The sequence below is a fragment of the Peromyscus leucopus genome, chromosome 2 (genome assembly GCF_004664715.2).
Source record: "Peromyscus leucopus breed LL Stock chromosome 2, UCI_PerLeu_2.1, whole genome shotgun sequence".
Taxonomy (NCBI): domain Eukaryota; kingdom Metazoa; phylum Chordata; class Mammalia; order Rodentia; family Cricetidae; genus Peromyscus; species Peromyscus leucopus.
In genome coordinates, this window is record NC_051064.1 from 35,062,708 (window position 1) to 35,082,450 (window position 19,743).

The window sequence follows — 19,743 nt, forward strand, 5'->3', positions numbered from 1 at the left end:
GCACACACACAGGCACACACACAGGCACACAGGCACACACACAGGCACACACAGGCACACACACACACACACAGCACACACACAGGCACACAGGCACACACACACAGGCACACACACACAGGCACACAACACAGGCACACACAGGCACACACACCACACAGGCACACACACAGGCACACAGGCACACACACAGGCACACACAGGCACACACACAGGCACACACACACACACAGGCACACACAGGCACACAGCACACAGGCACACACACACACAGGCACACACAGGCACACACACACACAGGCACACACACAGGCACACACACAGGCACACACACAGGCACACACACACAGGCACACAGCACAGGCACACACACAGGCACACACACAGGCACACAGGCACACACACAGGCACACACAGGCACACACACAGCACACACACACACAGCACACACACACAGGCACACACACACAGGCACACACAGGCACACACACACAGGCACACACACACACAGGCACACACACACAGGCACACAGGCACACACAGGCACACACACAGGCACACACACACACACAGGCACACACAGGCACACACACACACAGGCACACACACAGGCACACAGGCACACACAGGCACACAGGCACACAGGCACACACACAGGCACACACAGGCACACACACACAGGCACACAGGCACACACAGGCACACAGGCACACACAGGCACACACACAGGCACACACACACACAGGCACACACACACACACAGGCACACAGGCACACAGGCACACACAGGCACACAGGCACACACACACACAGGCACACAGGCACACACACACAGGCACACAGGCACACAGGCACACAGGCACACAGGCACACACACACAGGCACACACACACACACAGGCACACAGCACACACAGGCACACACACACAGGCACACACATACAGCACACACACAGGCACACACACACACAGGCACACACACACAGGCACACACACACAGGCACACAGGCACACACACAGGCACACACGCGCACACACAGGCACACACAGGCACACAGGCACACACACAGGCACACAGGCACACACAGGCACACAGGCACACACACAGGCACACAGGCACACACAGGCACACAGGCACACAGGCACACACACACAGGCACACACATGGGCACACACAGGCACACACAAGCACATACAGGGGCACACAGACACAAGGGAGAGAGAGAGAGAGAGAGAGAGAGAGAGAGAGAGAGAGAGAGAGAGAGAGAGAGAGGAGAAAATGCATGGAGTTGCATTTTCTAAGAAATCTTGGTTAGAGAGAACAACCTCATGAAACTAAAGACAGAAAACTAAGAGGAGCTCATTGTGGGGACATTTTCATTTCGAATGATGTCTTTGCCTTCTCGATATAGGATTTTATGGTCATGCACCCTCATGATCCCCAAAGGTATCTGACTGATAGACATTTCGTTTTACGATGAAGAAAAGCCACTTGAGAATAGTGGTGGGTAGGATGGTACTTCAAGAGGTCAGGACAAAGAGGAGTTTTGAACCTGCTGCTTCTGTCCCCGCCTCCCCCCTGCAGTAGAACATTGTAACTTTTGAAACTAACATAGATGGATCATAACCAACTTGCTGAGCTGGTGACTTTATGCACAATCAAGCCTTGTTGGGACTTTATTTTTAATAGTGCCGTTACAGCGTGGGATGCTTTTCAGCTCTGAAAAGCATTCCATTTAATAACTAGGCATCAGTTCACCCACTAAATCAGGCCACCACTAACTGATAGGCATCACTCTTTTCCTTTGGTCTCCCTTGTGCCCCTGTCCAGAAAACAAAGGATGGCCCTTGGGAAGGGAGATTTGCCTGAGCAATGCTAATTCCACTTAGTTGCAGAGATGAAACTTTGCTCTGAGTGTTTCTTCTCCTTAAATATGAACCTGTCTACTTTGCAAGCAGTATTTTAAGGGACATTGAAAACAAAACTTCGGAGTCCCTGGTTTCAATCCCTGTCACCCTGACCCCTACATGTAGTCCAAAAGAAAGTACACAATAGCATCAACTACATCTTTGAAACAGTAGAAAGTGAAGAAATTAAGATGTGTATAGAAGGACATGCACCAGAATACATAAACACAAATGCTAAAAGCAGCAGTTTGTAATAATTAAAAAGTAAAATTGCTCGATGTCCATGAAGGATAAACAGTGGTTTATTTACATAAGAGTAACTCAAGAAACTACCACTACACTCAACAACGTGAACTATTCCCACTAACCTGATGCTGAAAGAAATCAGATCAAACATAGCAGATAATGTATATGATTCCATCTATCTCAAGGTCAAAAGTTGGCAACATTAATCTCTTGTGTTAGAAGTCAGGATAAGGGTGGAGAGATGGCTCAGCAATTAAGGGCACTTGCTGCTCTTGCCGAGGACCCAGGGTCAGTTTCTAGCACACACGGTGGCTAACCACCATCTCTAACTCCAGTTCTAGAATCTGACGACCTCTAACGACTTCCACTGGCACCAGGAATGCATGTGATGCACACACATTCATTCAGGCAAAACTCTTTTTTAAAAAACGCCAGGAGAGCTTTGTGGTGGTGGTGCATGCATTTAATCCCAGCAACTCAGGAGGTAGAGGCAGGTGGATCTTGGTGAGTTCAAGGCCAGTCTGGTCTTCAGAGTGAGTAACAGCCAGGGCTGTTACACAGAGAAATCTTGTCTCGAAAACAAAACAAAACAAAGTGCAAAAAACCCAAAAAAGTCAGGATAATGGTTACTTTGGAGGAGGGGTAATAGGAAGACTCAGAAGGACATAGGGGGGCTTCTTGCTAGTAATTATCTGGTTTTGATCTGAGTACTAATTAAATGACCGTGTTCCCATTTTTATCCATCTATACAGTCACTTTTTGTGTCACTTTCTGATAAGTCTCTGCACTCTGAAGGCTTCTCTGCTGACACAGCCAACCAAGTCAGACAGAATTGGGAAAAGCCCAGGTTTAATGGGTGATTCTGGGGCCCGGAGGAGAGACCGGAAGAACCGTGTGTCTGTTTTCTGGGATGCAGCTTATCTACCCTGTGGGAGGGGTCTGGAGCCTCTCTCGGGGAGGAGCTGTGTTTGGTGGGCTTTGAAAAGGCAGGTTTAGGGAAAGAGATAGGGGAGGGGAGTTGAGGTGGATCTTCCACCAGACTCCTTCCACACACTTTCTTTTTCATTTTCTCTTTCCTCTCTATCTTTCCCTTCTTTGAAGACAGGGTCTCACTCACTTATCCCAGGAAGGCATTGAATTTGCTATGTAGTTGAGACGTACCTTGAACTCAGGATCCTTCTACCTCTGCCTCCCACATGCTGGGATTACAGGTGTACACAGGTGTACAACCACTACATCCTGCTTTTGTGCCCTTTTCTGAATCTATTTGTCGTAATTAGGGCTTCTATTGCCATGAAGAGACACCATGATCACGGCAACTCTTATAAAGAAAAACATTTAACTGGGGTGGCTCACTTATAGTTTCAGAGGTTCAGTCCATTATCACCATGGTGGGGTGCATGGCAGCGTGAAGGCAGACATGGTGCTATAGAAGTAGCTGAGAGTCCTACAACCTGCAGGTAACTGGAGATGGTCTCTGACACTGGGAGTAACTTAAGCATAGGAGGCATCAAAACCCATCCCCACAGGGACACACTTCCACCAACAAGGCCATACCTACTCCAACAAAGCCACACCTCCTAATAGTGTTACTCCTTTTGGGGGTCAATTTTTTTCAAACCACCACAGTATTTTATCTTTCAATTAGAAATCATACTTCATTTTAGAATGAGAAACTTTGGTAGTTTAAATAGGGCTTGAGTTCTTTATAGGCATTAATTGAGGTCTTATCAGGATGTACAAAAGGAGCAGGTTTTTATTTTTAGTTTTACTTTTTAATACATGAACGTAATTTTAACCCAAGTTTTATTTTAGAATAAATTCAGATTTACAAAAACCTTGTGGTGAGTAGATTGAGAGGTACAGAAAAGTTGACTGTTTGGTCCCATCTTAATGCTAACAAGATGAAAAGCCCTTCCTGCTGGCCTCAAACTCACTGAGATCTGCCTGCCTCTGTCTCCCAATAGTTGGGATTAAAGGCATGTTCCACGACCCCTGGCTCCAGTTCTCTCTTCTGAGGAAGCAGTTCAGCAACTACTAAAAGCCACAGGTAAGTGTGGAAGATGGAAATTTAGTCTGAATTTCTTGATAAAAATATCACTTTTGTATTGTTTACACTGTATACTATAAATGGTTTCACTTCATGTCCTGGTTTGAATGATCTACCTCCTGTATTCCGGGACATTTGGATACCTGGTTCCTAGTTGTTCTTTTTGGGAAGGTTTAGGCGACAGCTTTGCTAGAGGAAGTAAGTCACTGGGACCTGACCCTGAGAGTTCAGAGACTCACGACACCCCCAGTCTGTTCTTGTCTGCAGTTGGAGACATGAGCTCTCAGTTGTTCACGTCACCGTGCTGGTGCCTGCTCCAATGTTCCCTGCCTGTAATTGTGTTGGATTCTTAACTCTCTGGAACCCCAAGCCCCAAATAACCCTTCCTTCCATGAATTGCTTTGGTCATGATGCTACCTCACAGCAATAGACAAGTAAGTAATATACCATGTGTATAAAATTAACAAGCATCCTTTCTATTTTTGCTTCCTCAAGAGAAATTTGGAAAAGATGAGCATATTATTGAAAGTTTCCCACTATTGGGGCTCGGGAGATGGCTCCTTCAGAGAACCTGTTCGGTTCCGAGCACCCACATCTGGCAGCTTACAACTGCATGTCATTTCAGCTCCGGGGTACCTGTCCTCTTCTGACCTCCATTTGTACTTGAGTGCCCAGGGACAAGCACTCACACGCTAATAAAAAATTAAAATAAATCTTTTAAAAAGTTTTTCAGTAATGGAAACCTTGTGGAAAGACAAATACAACGCCAACTAATTGAAAAGCTCATCTGAAAAGAAATGAAACGACTAAGGAAGACCCTTAACCGCATCTTCATCAGAGGTAGCAGTCATTGGCTTGGATGTTAGGGTGAATATGAGCCTGCATGGAGGATTTGTTTCTGGGGCCGAAGAGTTTGTTAATCAATTGGTGGATTGTGCCTGCAGAGCACTTAAAGCAAACATCCCACTGCTCCTGTGCAGAAGTGCCCTTTGCATAATACCAGAGTTGAGTCATCAACTCCGAAGAAGCTCCAGAAGAACTACACTATACATGGAGGGCTGTCCTTGGAGGGACGAGTACTGTGAAGATTCTGCAACTACCGCTAGCCCCGGAGCAAACAGGCCCTTTATAGATCACCACCTTGGCTTTGCTAAGCAGCTCAGGCCACAAGAGCCTTTCAGGAGCTGCCACCCGGGACCTAGCAAAAGGCCCCGCCCTTCACCAGGCCCCGCCCCTCCACAAAGCTCGGCCCCGCCCCGTCCCGCGGCCTCGGTCTTCCTTCCGGGTCGCGCTGGGCCGGGCTCGCGGCAGCGGCAGCAGCGCGGGATCCTGGGAGCGGCCTTCGGCTGCCCACGCCGCCGGCTTGGGGCGAAGCCCTGCGCGCGCCCGTCCCGGACCCTGCAGGGTACGGCCCTTCCTTCCTTCCTCCCTCCTCAAGGTCTTGACGTCTCCGCGGCCGTGGGCGGGGCCGGGCGCGCGCCACCCCGGGGGGCGCGCGAGGCGGAGGCCCCGGGCCCACGCACATCCGCGGTGCTGCACGGCTGCGCTGGCTGGGACGGGACGGGAAGCGGCGGACTCTCCTCGCGGCTCTCCTGGGCCTGGCGCGCACACCTGCGGACACGGGGCCCGCGGGCCAAGCCGTCCTGACTGTCCCTCTCTCGCCGGATGGTTTCTGTGCACGCAGGCCCATGCCGCGAGATGCCAGGCTGCAGCCTTCTTGCCACCGTCAGGGGTGGGCCCAGCCACTTGCCACTGTACTTGGCCGTGGGGCTGGTTCTGCATTTCCCTGGGTTTTCCAAGTGCCTTTAGCCTCAGAGCTTTGGGGAAGCCCTCCTACCTGTAATCTGCGGAGGATTAGGAAGTTAGGTGGGTGAAGCCTAGGGTCACGTGCTCGTTGCACGCTGTGGCTCACTAGTCTGCTCTGTTGGGAGCCACCTGCTCCCTCTGCTTCCCGCAACACTCCCAGGTCTAAGATCGGAACACAGGCACATTGCTTATCTTGCATGCTCTTTTCCTACACGATGTTGCATAGAGGGCCCGCCCCTCAAAGCCCCTTATCCTGGAGTAAGTTGAGTGGGAGCGCAGTCTAACTAGTGGCGTTGAGAGCCACCGTATTAGTCTTAGTATGCATTGAATTGCATTATTTCCACACCTGAGCACCAGTTTTTTGAAACTTCTGACCCACGTTTTGGCTCTTTTGAACCCTGTTCTATTTTTTATTTGAAAGTCGGAGAGTTGAGTGCATAAGATAGTTAATTCATGTTACACGAGGAACATTACCTTGATGCTGGTTGTGTTCCTCGCTCACTATCTTACAGTGTTGTTTACAGCTGATGTTTTGCTTCCAAATTCGGTCCCTGAACAGAAGTGTCCCTGTCCTTCTTTAGCAAGCCAGTCTCATTGCCCAGTCCTCTCAATTTTGGTGGAGTTAATATTTGCCATCTTCACGGATCTAACTCTGGAATCCTTTTTGGTCTTTCATCATATGAATTGCGTGTAAAGTTCCACAACCCCGTGGTTCGAAGTCTTACTCAGTTTTGGTGTGAGATTAAAAAAAAAATGCTGTGCCTTTTTGGTTATTACTAGCCAATGACTTCATCGTCATTTGTTGAATTCTGTTTTTTTTTCTTCCTGACCAGTGCTTACATATGGTAACACTTGTTCCTGTGTATTCATGAGACTTTCTGAACTGTTACCAGCAGTGACCTACTTCCTGTGGTCATGCCATGCAGCTCGTGTTACTCCAGCTTTAAAATGTGTTCTAAAGTCTAGTGATTTGAACCTTGCCTGGCATGTTGTGAACATTACTGAATATTTTTGTAGTGAACTTAGCTGGGAGCAAGTTGGATTCCTTTCTTTTGTGTTTGTTTGTTGAGATGGAGCTCACTCTGTAGCCTTGGCTGGCTCTCCTACAGGTCTGGTGCTCCTGAGTGCAGGGGCGAAAGGTGTACAGCACCACACCCGGCTGAATTCCTTTGTGCCTTGCTCCTTCCCCTAAATTGCCTTGCCAGTATTTGAATTTTTATTTTTCTAAGTTTGCCTTCCCCTTGGTCGGTTGAATTAAGGGCCATTTTTAAATAAACCCTCCATTGCTGACTCAGTTCACCCTGCAGAGTTGCTTCTCACAGTTGTACACGAAAGCTGATTCACAGTCTGCACGTCTGCTGACTTGGGCATCTATCTTTGTGAGTACTAACATACAACGGTCTGTGTTCTCTGCAAGCTCAATGCTCCTCTCACATGTCCCCTTGAGTGTCATCATTCCAATAGGGTATCCCAAATGGAATCAGTTTCCTGTGCTGCTATAGTAGATGTATAAATAAGAAACACTGCTTAGTATTTTTTCTTTCCAGACATAAAAAATACATGTATAAGTGTGTTTCATATAGTTTGTGGTGTAGCGTTCTGCAGTTTCTAGTTAGTAATAATCACTGATGATGGAGACTTTATATAGATATGTAAGACATCTTACCTTTTTTTTCTCCTGAGAAATATGTGCCAGAATATATAGAGTAAAATATTGCCAATGTGAGGTATTCACAGAAAACAGCACAGGACTTAAGCCACCACACACTTTTTTTTTTTGGTTTTTTTGAGACAAGGTTTCTCTGTGTAGCTTTGGAGCCTGTCCTGGACCTTACTCTATAGGCTGGCCTTGAACTCACAGAGATTCGCCTGCCCCTGTCTCCCGAGTGCTGGTATTCTTAGCTTTTAAAAGTCTTTTTGTTTCATTATTGTAGGAGCAACCTAACATTTTCAATCTTCTTTCGATATTTAGAATCCTACAGATTTATTTCTGTTACAAGTGAAATTACAGGATGATTTCCATGTGTGAGTAGCCCTTCCTTGTTTCCTGTTTCTCTTTACTTGGTTTCAGTTAGTCTTAGTTTGAAAACATTAAGTGGAAAATTCTAAGAGTAAACAGTTTGAAATCATGCACTATTCTGAGTAGTGCGATTAAATTGTATGCCTTCCTGATCTGTGAACCATATCTTTATTTAGTCCATCTGCAAACCGTGTGCCTTTGCTGTATTCAGTGACATACCTGACTATCAGATCAGCTGTGTTCAAGTAACCCTTTTTTATTTCATGTTGCCCAGTTTGACTCAAGAGTACTAATGTTCAAAATTCAAGTATGTCAAAGGGAAGCTAGCCAGTAAGTGCTTCCTTAGATGATTATGTATGTATAGGAAGTGTTGTATGTATTGGATTCTCTGCTACCCACCTGGTCCACAGTGGACTCTTAAAGCTTCTCCTAGAGGTTGAGAGACATTACTGTATATATTTGCGTATTTTTTTTCCTTGGTGCAAATAACTAAATTGCTGGGTGAAAGGCTATTTGTAGCTCTTAAATTTGCAGAGATTTTGCCATGGTGCTCTTTAAACAGATTGTTGATAGGGAGACTAGGGTGGTGGGTCAGTGCTTAAGAGTGTCTGTTGCTTTTGCAGGAGAGCTGGGATTTGGTTCCCAGTACCTACACCCACCTGTAACTCCAGTTCCAGGAGATAGGATGCCTTCTTCTACCTCAGCAGTCACCAGACACGTGCATGGTATATATGCATACATGCAGCCAAAATATTCATGCACATAAATAAGATCTATAAATCTAAAAAATCAATTTTAAAAAAGATTACTAAGACCAAGTGTATACAGTTTATAATACTGCTGTTGTCATATCATTGCTGAGAATGGTTACAAGTTTGTGGTTATGTCCTACTTGGAAGTCAGGCGTCTGTGGATGATTTTGGAAGGTGTGGGGCTCCTGGATCAGAGACAAAGAAAGCACTGTCCACAGGGCTGTATGACACTAGTTGTCAACTGGGTTAAAAGGGGGGGAATCCTGAGTCTTTCATAGTGAGCTGCAAGTAAACCTGCCTGAAGATGGAGACATGATGGTAATTTTCCTGGATAGTTAACAAACCTGTAAAACCTGTATGCTGTTACTTCCTAGGGAGACTTCTTCATCTGTCAAAGCTGCTGGCTATAAAAACCAGTGCAGTTGTGTTTGAGACATGTAGAAACTTCTATACCTGAACAGTTACTGCTGAGATAATATGGTCACTTTTTATATTTGCTCATTTGGGGATGAAAAATGCTATCTTATTATTGTTTTAATATTGCATTTCTTTGCTTATTGATGAGGTTGAATAATCTGTATTTGTTTACTGGTCATTTAAATTTTTGTAATGTAACATACTCTGTTTATTTTATGCTAAAGTGCTCCTCTTTTATTGACATGTTACACCTCTTTATATAATGGCCCATTAAGACTTGACAGTCCATTCATATATATTTTTCTCAGTCTTGTTTCCTTTAACTTTCATTTTTATTTATATGTATGTGTGTTGCTCTGTGTATGTTACCTGTGTGTGAGTGTTTGCAGAAGCAAGAAGGGGATGTCATATTCTTCCTTTGGAGCCAGAGTTACAGGCCGTTGAGAGCTGCCTCCTGTGGGTGCTGGGAACTGAACTCAGATCCTTTGGAAGAGCACTAAGCATCTTAGCCACTGAGCCATCTTGTCAGCCCTTATTGCTCCCTTTAATTGTTTCTGAGTGAGAGCTTTTGCTATATAAATAATTATCTTGCTTGTATTTTTCTCAACTCATATTGCACTTTAATATGATTTCTTGTCTATTTTCTTGGAATTATATATTTCTTGGAATGCAAATTATGACTCAAAGTTAATTTAAAAGAGTTGTATCATTTTAGTTAGTAGAGACCTATGATATTGAACTTGAATTTTCTTGCTAGGTAGGATATCTGTAAATATTCCTTTTTTAAAAAAGTAATTTATTTATTGTTATTTTTGTGTTTTGCCCATATGTATGTCTGTGTGAAGGTGCCAGATCCCTTGGAACTCGAGTTACAGTTGTGAGCTGCCATGTTGGTGCTGGGAATTGAACCCAGGTCCCCTGGAAGAGCATTTGGTGCTCTTAACTTCTGAGTCATCTCTCCAGCCCTTCCTTTCTTTCTTTTTGTTAATGAAGTAAATATACTCTATTTTGCAATACAAAAATAGATAGCTAATATTCGGTTAAACTAAATTCATCAACTTAGTATGGTGTTAACAATTGGGGATGCTGGGTTTTTAATTTTGGTTTTTTCAACCTCACATGCGTAGTTTTTTTTTTTTTTTGGTTTTTTTTTTTTTTTTTTTTTTTTTTTTGGTTTTTCGAGACAGGGTTTCTCTGTGTAGCTTTGTGCCTTTCCTGGAGCTCACTTGGTAGCCCAGGCTGGCCTCGAACTCACAGAGATCCACCTGGCTCTGCCTCCCGAGTGCTGGGATTAAAGACGTGCGCCCACCAATGCCCGGCCCACATGCCTAGTTTTTACTATTTTAATTAAGTGTGTGTGTGTGTGTGTGTGTGTGTGTGTGTGTGTGTGTGTGTGTGTTAAAAATTAAGGGTTCTTGGCCGGGCGGTGGTGGCGCACGCCTTTAATCCCAGCACTCGGGAGGCAGAGGCAGGTGGATCTCTGTGAGTTCGAGGCCAGCCTGGTCTCCAAAGTGAGTGCCAGGAAAGGCGCAAAGCTACACAGAGAAACCCTGTCTCGAAAAAACCAAAAAAAAAAAAAAAAAAAAAAAAAAATTAAGGGTTCTTCTAAATCCTGTCTTTCCTACTTTTTTCCCCTTTTTTTTATTAAGAGATTTTTCTATTCATTTTACAATCCAACCACAGATTCCCCTGTCCTTCTTCCTCCCATCCCCCAGCCTTCTTCCCCAACCCACTCCCCATTCCCACCCTCTCCAAGCAAGGTCTCCCAGTGGGAGTCAGCATAGGTGAGTTGAGGTAGGTCCAAGCCCCTCCTGCCTGCATCAAAGCTGCTCAAAGTGTCTCACCATAGGCACTAGGCTCCAAAAAGCCAGCTCATGCACTGAGGACAGGTCCTAATCCCACTGCCTGGGGGCCCCCTAAACAGTTCAAGCTAAGCAACTGTCTCACATATCTAGAGGGCTTAGTCCAGTACCATGGGGGCTCCTAGGCTGTTGGTCCACAGTTCATGTGTTTCCACTAGTTTGGCTAGTTGTCTCTGTACTTTTTCCAATCATAGTCTCCATATCTCTTGCTCATAGCACTATTTACTCTTTTTTATCCATGATGAGACAATGAAGAAAAAGGTCAAATGCAGATACTGTATGTTAGTAAGATACTGTAAGATACTTTGTCTTGTAGACTGTGTCTACAGACACCTTCACTGTGCCAGACAGCCTGGCAGGCAGGAAGAGGCTTTCCACATCCATTCCTCAGAAAAGCATCACTCAACTCATCCTTCAGATCTGCTTTTTTTTTTTTTAATCTTGTTTTCTATTTAATTTTAATTTAATTTTTTTAATCTTGTTTTCTATTTAAATCTTGTTTTCTATTCATGTAACTAAAGTAAACAAATGTGTGATGGTGAAATGTTTTAGAAGTTTAGATTTGCTTGTTAAAGAAGCCTGGAGAGTCAAGAAGCCTGGAGAGTCAGGGAATGATAGCAGATAGAGTGTGAGTCCAAGCTCATGCTTCACTTTCTCAGGAGGCAGGGCTTGTAGACAGCAGTGATACAAAGAGCCTACTGGCGTCCAGACTCTGTATCACCTCCTTACTTTTTTAGGGATGCTTTGAAAACTGGAAGAGAGTCCCCCCACTCCTCTTAAGTTTCGCATCATGTAGATTTCCTGCCTTTTCCCCTTACTTCATTTGCCTGGATTTTCTAGAGGCTTCCAAACTGGCCAGGAGTCGTTTTTCTTCGTCAGTCCATTTAAGAACTTCTCTTGTGTGCTCTCTCTATATTGGAGCTTTGTGATTGCCAGTTTTTTGTCACTGTAACAAAATACCTGAGATAATCAACTTAAGAAGAGGAAGGATTGATTTTGAATCAGGATTTTAGAGGTTCTAGTCATGGTCACTTGTCCCTGTTATTCTAGGCCAGTGGTGGCATAGAACATCATGGCAGAGCATGTGGTAGAGACGGCCTGTTGATCTCATGGAAGTTGGGAAGCTTAGAAGGGTCTAGGGTCCCCATATTCTCTTCAGGGCCTTGGCTATGAGGACCACTTTTCAATTTACCTCACCTCTTAAAGGATTGAATATCTTCTATGGTACTTAGAGGCAGGCAACTAAACCTTCAACACATCAGCTTTGTTGGGGCAGGGGCAGGGGACCCTGGGCCAAACCAGAGCAGGCCTTGGTGGATTTTTGTAAGAAAATCTTTTTGTTTTTAAGACATTTTTAAAAATCCTATTTTAAATTATGTCGGTGTGTGTTTTTTAGTATGTGGATTTGTGTACACAAGTGCAGTATTCTTGGAGGTCACAAGAGGGTGTTGGATTCCCTGGAGCTGAAGTTACAGGTGGTTGTAAGCCACCTGAGATGTGTGCTGGGAACTTAACGCCAGTCCAGTACAAGAGTGGTATGCACTCCCAATGGCTGGGCCATCTCCCCACCAATTCCCTGTACAAATAAGCAAGCTAACAAACATAAAATGCTTAATTGGATCATTTACTTAGAGGAAGAGAGGCACTGAAAGGGTTAAGATGCCATCTTCATATCTTTTTACTGTGCTGCTTTTTCCATATGTTTTAAACATGTGGGATTGGAATGTAAATAATTGTGATGAAAGAAAAGAGAGGCTAACTCTTGAGCTTTGCTACTGAATAGCAAATCGAATTCCAGAGCGGCGTTAACCTTGCCTTATACTCTTCCCCTCTAGTCCGGCCTCTTGGGTTGTCTCTCATCTTAGGCTATTGCTCCTAGGTTATTGCTCTCTCTCTCTCTCTCTCTCTCTCTCTCTCTCTCTCTCTCTCTCTCTCTCTCTCTTTTTGAGAACTTTTTTATTGTATTTTTTTTTCTAGTTCTCCATAACTACCTCAAGGCCTTATCACAGATTTGGAGTGCTAACTCTACCTCATATTTGAGGAAATAGCTTTCTTTTACTTCTGCAATCATCTCTTTCATGAATCTTTCTTTAATTTCAATCAGAGTTCCTTTGTGGCCCGAGTCAAGTCTCTTTTATGAATTCAGGGGCTGCTTTTGTACTAACAGAAGTTGCCGATTTTTTACATTCTCTTTGAACAGTAAAATTTCAATATGTATACTGTTCCTTCTCAGATGGCTGCAGGGAAGTTCATGCATTTGATTCTTTCCTATTGTGTTTCAGTTTTTATTATCCATTTTCCTCCTTTTTCTTCATATCAAGATAGGGAATTTTTTTTAATATGAACCTTGTCTTGAAGAATCACCAATTTTTTTTTTTATTTTAAAGTTGTTTATTCTTCTTCTTGTAGTAAATCTATGTAAAACAGGAAATGTTTGTTGAGCTCATATTGGCATATTCTAGATCAGGCATGGTTAAAAGTAGGATACATTCTCTGAATTTGAGGAATTTATAATCTGTTGGGAAGGAAACATCTTTGCAGATGAGAAACAGGGCTAAGAGAAGGTGAAGGAAACATGAATGGTACATACATTCTCAACCTGACCTTGGTGAGAGATGGGAGGCATGGCAGCCTCACCTCAGCTGAAGACTTGAAGATAGCAGGCATGGGCACTCAGTGCAGTGTGGGCAGGACCGTGGGTCTTCAGGAAGAGTGGGGGCTGTGGAAGAGGGGGATGATGGGTCTGCAGGAAGAGGGGAGGCTGTGGAAGAGAGGGGGATGATGGGTCTGCAGGAAGAGGGGAGGCTGTGGAAGAGAGGGGGATGATGGGTCTGCAGGAAGAGTGGGGGCCTGTGGAAGAGAGGGGGATGATGGGTCTGCAGGAAGAGTGGGGCTGTGGAAGAGGGGGATGATGGGTCTGCAGGAAGAGTGGGGCTGTGGAAGAGGGGGATGATGGGTCTGCAGGAAGAGTGGGGGATGATGGGTCTGCAGGAAGAGTGGGGGCTGTGGAAGAGGGGGATGATGGGTCTGCAGGAAGAGGGGGGGCTGTGGAAGAGGGGGATGATGGGTCTGCAGGAAGAGTGGGGGATGGGTCTGCAGGAAGAGTGGGGGATGGGTCTGCAGGAAGAGTGGGGGCTGTGGAAGAGTGGGGGATGGGTCTGCAGGAAGAGTGGGGCTGTGGAAGAGGGGGATGATGGGTCTGCAGGACGAGAGGGGGATGAGTCTACAGGAAGAGAGGGGGATGGGTCTGCAGGAAGAGTGGGGCTGTGGAAGAGGGGGATGGGTCTGCAGGAAGAGGGGGGGCTGTGGAAAAAAGGACGGGGAAGACAGGAAGAATGGGCCCAGGGGAAGAGAAGGGTTAGGGAAGACAGATGGCAAGGGAGTTGAACTTTGTGGTACATGTTATATCCTAAACCCTTCCTTGAACATTTCTCATTTCTGTACAGTTGAGAAGGCAGAAGAGCACCTTGGGGGAGACTGAAAAGAAGCTCCTAGAAAAGCAGAGAGGACATAAGGATGCGTGTTATTGTACATGTCTAGAGGGGACAGTCTTGCATGTTGGAACTGATTCAAATACAGCTAGTTGAGTGCTGTGCGAGCCACACTCAAATATAATCCCACTCTTGTGACATTTCATCCGCATGTGGATTTCTAGACTGGACCCCAGAGTCCTTTCCTTGAATAGCACTTCTTGACAAGTTTCAATCAGATTCAGAAATGGTGGCACCTTTCCTTCATCTGTCATTGTGCTCTTCATGCTGCTGCTGTGGTACTGTGCTTCAGGCTGCTCTCTGTCCTTTCTCCTGTCACTTACGGACACATCTCTGGGCGGCATCTTAAGGATTTTTGTGACCTGCCTGCAATTTACTGCCTGCATCTTCTCTTTTCTCGGATCTTTTCACTTTCTTCTAAGTTGAGAATCGACTTTTGAGTTTTAAGCTTGTTTTCCAGGTTCCTGCATTGTTCTGGCGTGGATCATTCTGCCACCACTGTTTATTTCTGTAAAGTCCCTTCTTTCTCTCTCCTGTGCCAGAGCATGACTGCCTGATCCAGCTTCTAGTGGCTCCTGCCATCCTGCTTCTCTCTGCTTTATTGACTTCATCTCACTTCAGGTCTCACTAGGAAACATGTGTCCTCCCTTGCCTATGTTATGAATTATTGCATGGCATTGGGGAGGGTGCTGAGGGTATTCCCATGGGTGCAAGGAAACATGTTGGGCAGATGCAGTGGTGGGTTGGGCAGATGCAGCAGCAGCAGTGGCAGCCAGTAATTCACAACCCAGATGCTGCATCCACGTGGAGAGTTTATTATAATAGAGAGATGAAGAGAAAGATAGGAAAAAGAAAGAAGAGAGAGAGAAAAAGAGGGAGAGAGGGAGACAAAGGGGAGTTTTTGCTTAGAATGAAGCTTTTATGTCAGGATGCAGGATGGAGCCAAGGGGTAGAATTTCAAGGGGCAGATCAGAATATTAACATTCCTCCATTTTGATTATTATAAAAAGAGGTGAGTTATAGGAGCAAGTAGGGGAACAAGGGCACTGAATTCTCGAGGCTACTTCAGGCTGACAAGGGGTGAAGTAGGGAAGGGAGATCCGGGAGTCATGCACGACTGAAGATCTCAGGAATATTCCTTGAGGGAGCTGAGAAGGCAGGTTACGGCAGTGGTGTTCCAGAAGCTTGAGGGGAAATGGCATGCCAAATCAGGAGTATAGAAGCCATGGCATCTGCTGCTTCTCTGGAGGTCAGGCAGGAACAATGAATTTGCAAAATGTGCTCAAAAAATAGAGGGGGTCAGAAATGGGCTCTGGAGAGTGTTAGTTTTCATCAGACCAGATTTCTTGATGCAGTAGCAAAACTTTTCCCAGGAGCTGTCTGTAAGACAGCTGGAATGGATTTACATCATGGCAAAAGGGCTAAAAATTCATTTAAGGACTCTTAAGAACTTTTTGTAGTCAGTGTTCTATCAGTTTATCAAAGCTGCATTTATCAGTATTAAAACTTTGAACCTCTGGAGTTATATCTGAAACTGGTCTATCCTGTACCATGAAGTCTGTGAATGAGGCATACCTGTCTGTAATTGGAGTGTGTGTGTGTGTGTGTGTGTGTGTGTGTGTGTGTGTGTGTAAAATATCTTAGGATTGGGGCTGTTAAACTGATACTGTAGTCATCAAACATTGTCAGATCTGAGAAGGATAAATTTAAGAATTAATTTTAATTTTAAAATTTTTAAAAAATTTTTCAGCTACCTAGGCAGCAATCTCAAGTCTCTCTGTGGCTGTTGGGGGAGACAGAAGCCCCAAAGGCAGCACTTGTTCAACTGCTAGACCCAGAAGATCTGACAGATTTTTCTGTGGAGTAAAAATTTGGGGAGACTGACCCACCTTGACTTTGCAGTATGGGGCACTCGGTCCTCCATTGTTCCACTCATTCACAGTCTGGACAGAATCTCAGCTTTTGGCTTTATGGCCAGCCTGCCATGAGCTTTTGGGTGGAAGTTATTCTGCGGCCATCTATCTTCCTGGAAGAGATGCAGGATGCTGCCAGGAGCTGACATGTCTCTCTATCATCAAAAGCTTTTATATTAAATGCCAGGTTCTCAGATCTCTACATGTGTTTGAGGACTGGGGGAACAAAATCTGTTAGATGTATTTATAACTTCGAGAGCATATATATGACTTAAATCTGAGTATACAGGTTTCCCAGTTAGTTACAGCTTAATGACATTAGCAAGGACATGGAGGTTCACATTCTTAAGCCCAAATAGATCTTAAGTAAGGAGAGACATTCTTTAAACTGTTGGCAGTGATATCTGAATCTATTACCATTTTTAAGGCCCTGTATCTGTATTTTTGATTTTTTGAGTATAGTCAGATTATAATTCTGAATGACTTATATAGAAATAATTATTTCTTAAGCTGTCTTCTGAGAAGGCAAAGAAGAGTGACAGGGGAAAGATCCCAAGACTGAATGAGAACAAGAGAAAAGGGGCTTGTGAGTCAGGGTGCAGCCCAACTCTGAGAAAAGGAAAAGGACCCTCTTGGTGGACTCTGTGCCAGGGTTTCCATCCGTAACCTAGCCCTCCAGCCTGTCCTGGGAACTGGGAGCACAGGACGACATGTTCTCCATAGCTACTTCAAGCTGAAATAGGGCACAGGTGGTCAGGAGGACTCTGGTTAGCTAAAGGTAAGGAGGGAACCCAGGCATGTGGTTATCTGACCTGGCTGTAGAGACAGGGAACAAGGATGTTTGGCTGGGCTGGGGTCCACATCACGTAGACAAGAATCTCTGCTGACATCTGTAGAGCAGGGAAAGTGCTGCAGGTTGTGGTCCACACTACTGCTCTGATGTTTCTGCCAGCGGGCTTAAATATAGACTAGAGATGGAAGTTAAAATTTATGAATTTATTTGGAGCCTTTGGCCCATAGTCTTAGTAATTGAGAAGAGCAGGAGTCCCAAGACCAGGAGAGAGAAAATAATACTATCCTTAGGAATAGACAAGTGAAGAAAAAAATAAAAGTTTTAGATAAATTAGTATTATCAGTCAGTACTGAAATCCAAATCATGAAAAACAGGTAATGAGTAGCCAAGGAAAATTTAAAATCCTGAGCTTGTGGCCCAAAGTGTATCAGAATTGTATTAATGTTAAAATATGAAATTTAAAATCTTCATGTAATGATACTGCCTGCATGTGGTTCCTCTGATGCCTTGGAGGGGAGCACATATGCCTCTGGGCCCCGCCCACACTAGAGGAATGAATGGCAGGTTGAGACTGGACTTCCTCCCCGCCCGGATGGCTGGTGCCTGAGAGAGGCAGCTGGGGAACGCTAGGCCAAGGCCAGAGGACTTTCCCTTGGCCCTTAAAACAATGGTGAAACAATTCGTGGTGAGAGGCGATTCCCTAACCTCCCTCTAAAACATCAGCCTGAGTGACAGCGGGCAGGAGAAAGCAGTGGGACTGCCTGGCAACTTTGGGTGAATGTTATGAATTATTGGGTGGGGGACCCAAGGATACATACATGTGGAGAGTATTATAATAAGGAGATGAAGAGAAAGATAGAAAAGAGAGACAGAGAGAAAGAGAGAGAAGAGAGAGAGAGGTTGGTGTGTACCTCATGGGAGGAAAAGCAGAAGAGAGAGAGAAGGGGAGGAGTTTTTCCTTAGAATGAGGCTTTTATGTCAGGACACAGGGCAGCGCCAACGGGTGGGATTTCAAGGGGCAGATCGAATATTAACAGCCTACACCTCTTTTCCACTGTTAATGTTTTCTATGTAATTGTATTATTTAACTTGGTTAAGCACTTTATAATGTGGAAGATGTGATAGAATATAAAGTTGCATTTTATTAGAACCATGTTGTATAACACAGGTTGTTTCCCAAGGGATATGAGAGTCTCAAGATACAACTTCAAATGGCAGTTGCTTTGTGTTTCTTATAGTACTTGTGGGACATTTGCTGTGTCCTGGGGAGTCTCTTGTAGAGGGTAAGCTCTAGGGAAACCGGGAATGTTAAGCATGAAGGCTTGTCTCTTCAACACAAGGCTGGGAGTAGATGTAGTTAATCGCCTGGTGATGTGTGCTGTCTGTAGGGCCAGGCCAAACCTGAATTCCCCAGACTATTGTTTACTCCCGACCCTTCCTCCCTAGACCTTTATCTTTAGCTTTGTTTCTCAGTCAGTAGAACCCATCTTTAGGGGAGACATCACATGTACTTTACAGCCTGGTGACCTCTGGGTATGACCAAGACCACACCAGATCCTAGGCTCTTCAGCTATAGAACTCAGGTAGAGGTTGCATGTACTTTGCGCAGAGTTTTGATGTAGTCATGCCATAGCTTTATTGTGCACATGGGATTGGAATAATTGTTACCAGGAAACCTTTTTCCAAAACTGTATTGTACTTAAATATGTCTAAAATAAACTGCCTGGTGTCAGACTGTAGAAGCTTGAAGCAGCTAAGTCGTGTTGAGTCTGATTTCCTTCTTGCCTTATAAGAATTGTTCCTGTGCTGGCCATTTGTGGAGAACCCCACAGTTTCTCACCTCATAATCACTATTGATAAGAAACTGGATTAAGCAACAATAAAATGAAGGCTACTCTGTTGCTAATTTTGGCTTATTAACTACAAAGTCATATTTTTATATGCTATGAGAGTCTTTAGACTAGCTTTTTCTATGAACTTGAAAATTTCTCCCTAAAGGTACACTTTATAATCACTTTTTTGTAGTATTCCAGTATTCCATATCAATTTTAGCTTTATTTTACAAAAATTAACTAAAGATTCTTTTTATCCAGAATTGAAGAAAACAAAATTTCCATTTTACATTTCTAATCTGATGAAACTTGACAGTATAACATATATTTACAATTTATAACTCAGGTTTTACATATGTTGCTTCAATGCAAATTTTACTTAACTTTTACACAGCTTAAAAATAATATTGCCCATATGACAGTCTTGTTGATTTTTATATTATCCTGTAATCTGCAATGGTAAAAACTAGTTGAGAAACCGTCATAAAGTTTGTGCCATGGTACATCAACCAAAATTTAACTTTTACTGTTTTGTTTGCCAAGAGTGGTTGTGAGGATTGACATAAATGAAGATACCTTGTTCTGTAGACGCTTCCTAGGTTTCATTAAACTGACTGCTTTCTGAGTGACAGTTTGGAGAAATGAAGGAAAAGG

General features: G+C 44.4%; 1 protein-coding gene across 2 annotated transcripts in view; it reads left to right on the forward strand.

Annotated features, from left to right (window-relative positions):
• The first annotated feature begins 5,468 nt into the window (after window positions 1–5,468).
• The window catches only part of Fbxl4 (F-box and leucine rich repeat protein 4), a 78,465-nt gene continuing 64,190 nt past the window's right edge, over window positions 5,469–19,743 (forward strand). The window contains exon 1 of one of the 2 annotated variants that reach the window (XM_028877996.2): window positions 5,469–5,608. The gene's annotated coding sequence lies outside the window, so the exon portion shown is untranslated. The remainder of the gene's footprint in view (window positions 5,609–19,743) is intronic. The other variant, XM_037202473.1, reaches the window with a different exon arrangement.